This window comes from Orycteropus afer, unplaced genomic scaffold (genome assembly GCF_000298275.1).
Source record: "Orycteropus afer afer isolate SDZICR_OR568_19922 unplaced genomic scaffold, OryAfe1.0 scaffold00087, whole genome shotgun sequence".
NCBI lineage: Eukaryota > Metazoa > Chordata > Mammalia > Tubulidentata > Orycteropodidae > Orycteropus > Orycteropus afer.
This window is the reverse complement of record NW_006921674.1, coordinates 2715037-2718158: the sequence shown is the minus strand read 5'-3', so window position 1 is coordinate 2718158 and position 3122 is coordinate 2715037.

The following is a 3122-nucleotide window of genomic DNA, read 5'->3' as shown; positions in this document are numbered from 1 at the left end:
CATTCTTTTCCATTACCTCCCTGGCTATATCTCAGATGCATATTTGGGAGGATGAGCCTTCCATGAGTTTTACCTTGTAACAGTCTGCTTGGGGTTAGTAAAGTTTCAGGCTGAGGAGTTGATTTAGAGCCAAAAAAAGGCAACTTAAAAATTTTTGAGGCTCTTCAGCCATGATCTCCATTTCCATTCCCTGAGCTACATGGGCTAGTAATCAAAAGTCAGATGTTATGTCAAGACATAGGCTTTGACTTGTGAATCTGGACATGAGAATTTCAATCCTTTAGTAGTTGCCTGTGCTTTTGTCTCAGATATCACTCTTACATTTGGTGCTCAACTGAATGTCCTCCATTTTGGCTTCCGCCTGGATAAAATGAAGCAATAATTGTGGTTGTATTTGTTAGGTGCTGTTGAGTTGGATCCAACTCATAGTGACCCTATATACAATAGAATGAAGCACTGCCCAGATGTGTGCCATCCCTGCTATACTTGAGCTCTTCTTGGCAGCCACTGTATCAACCCATCTTGTTGAGGGTCTTCCCCTTTTTGGCTGACCTATTTTACCAAGTGTGATATGCTTCTCTAGGGAATGGTCCTTTCTGACAACATGACCAAAGTAGGTGAGATGAAGTCTGGCCATTCTTGCTCCAAGGAGTAGTCTGGTTGCATTACTTTCAGGACAGATTTTTTTGCTCTGGCAATCCATGATATTTTCAGTATTCTTCACCAACACCATAATTCATCAACTCCTCTTCTTTGATCTTCCTTGTTCATTGTCCAGCTTACACATGCATATGAGGTGATTGAAAATACCATGCATGGGGTTAGGTGCACCCTAGTCTTCAAAGTGATATCTTTGCTTCTTAACACTTTAAAGAGGTCTTTTGCAGCAGATTTGCCCAAGGCAATACAACTTTGGTTTCTTGACTCTCCTTCCATGGGTGTTGATTGTGGATCCAAGCAAAATGAAATCCCTGACAACTTCAATCTTTTTCTCCATTTATTGTGTTGTTGCTTATTGGTCCAGGTATGAGCATTTTTGTTTTCTTTACATTGAGATGTAAGGAACTCTGGTGGTATAGTGGTTAAGGCATTTCCCTGCTAACCCTAAAGTCAGTGGTTCAAACCCACCAGCTGCTCCATTGAAGAAAGATGAGGCAGTATGCTTCCATAAGGATTTACAGCCTTGGAAATCCAATGAGAGTTGCTATGAGTCAGAATTGACTCAATGACACTAATTTGGTTTGGTTTAGTTTGGAATGTGGAGGTGTAATCCATACTGAAGACTGTGATCTTCATCAGTAAGTGCTTCAACTCATTTTTACTTTCAGCAAGCAAGGTTGTGTCATCTGCATATCACAGGTTGTTAATGAATCTTTCTCCAATCCTGATGCCATGTTCTTCTTCATGTAGTCCAACTTCTCGAAGTATTTGCTCAGCATACTGATTGGATAAATATGGTGAAAGGATACAACCTGGACACACACCCTTCCTGATTTTAAACCATGCAGTATCTCCTTGTTCTGTTCGAATGGCAGCTTCTTGTTCTATGTACAGGTTCCTCATGAGCACAATTAAGTTTTCTGGAATTCCTATTATTTGTAATGTTATCTGTAATTTGTTATGATTCATAGTTGAATGACTTCACATAGTCAATTAAAAACAAATAAACTCTTTCTGGTATTCTTTCCTTTCAGGTCTTGTTTTGACTGAAGTTACTGAGCTTTTCCATCACCCCTTACAGATGTAGTCTGTCTAATTCCAGTGTTTTCTATCTGCAGAGGTTCATGTGTATAGCCACCATTTATGTTGTTGAAAAAAAGATACTTGCAATGAATAAGTCATTGGTCTTGCAAAATTTTATCATATAATCTCTGGCATCACTTCATTCACCAAAGCCATATTTTCCAACTATTGATGCTTCTTTGTTTCCCACTTTTAAATTCCAATCACCAGTAGAAGTCAGTACATCTTGATTACATGTTTGGTCAATTTCAGATTGCAGAAGTTGGTAAAAATCTTCAGTCTTCATCTTTGGCTTTAGTGGTTGGTGGATAAATTTGAATGATAGTAGTATTAATCAATTTTCCTTGCAGGTGTATGGATATTATCCTATAACTGTCAGCATTGTACTTCAGGATAGATCTTGGAACATTCTTTTTGACTATGAGTACAATGCCAATCCTCTTCAATTTGTCATTCCCAGCATAGTAAACCGTATGATTGTCTGATTCAAAATGACCAACACTAGTTCATTTGGGCTCACTAATGTCAAGGATATTGATCTTTATGCATTGCACTTAATTTTGGACAACTTCCAATTTTCCTAGATTCATACTTCATACATTCTGTCTTCTGATTATTAATGAACATTTGCACCTGTTTCTTCCCATTTTGAGTCAAGCCCCATCAGCAAATGAAGATCCCAAAAGCTTTACTCCATCCACCTCATTAAGATTGACTCTACTTTGAGAAGGGAACTCTTTCCCAGTAGTATTTTGAGTGCCTTCCAACCTGAGGGGCTCATCTTCTGGCACTATAACAGATAATGTTTCAGGGCTATTCATAGTTTTCCAGTAATATATCCAATAGTGTTTCCCTGCTGTTCTTAAGGTTTCATTGGCCAATTTTTTCAGAAGTGGACGGCCCCTTCCTTCTTCCCAGTCTATTTTAGTCTGGAAGCTCTGCTGAAACCTGTCCACCATGGGTGAACTTTCTGGTATTCAAAACAGTGGTGGCAAAGCCTCCAGCCTCACAGCAACACACAAGCCACCACAGTATGACAAACTGATGGATGAGTGGTACAATACTTGTGGTAGAAGACATCAATAGCCTCTTGCTCCTAGGCTACATCTGCATGGCCAAAAGGACTTTGTGATGCATGGTGATGAGTTTCAGAACTCAGTGTCTTCATCCTATTGACTGGGGATAAAGTCAAAGAATAGTGAAGAGGAAAATGAGGAGAATCTCAGTGAAATGGATCTCATGGGTTGTCACTCTTGAAACCACATTAGTGCTGGACCTCCAGTTGTATGTACCAATGACTGCCCTTATTTAAGGCAGTGTCAGGTGGATTTTCTACTGTAGTCAAATGCACTGTATGTAAGATATATGCCTACTCCCTA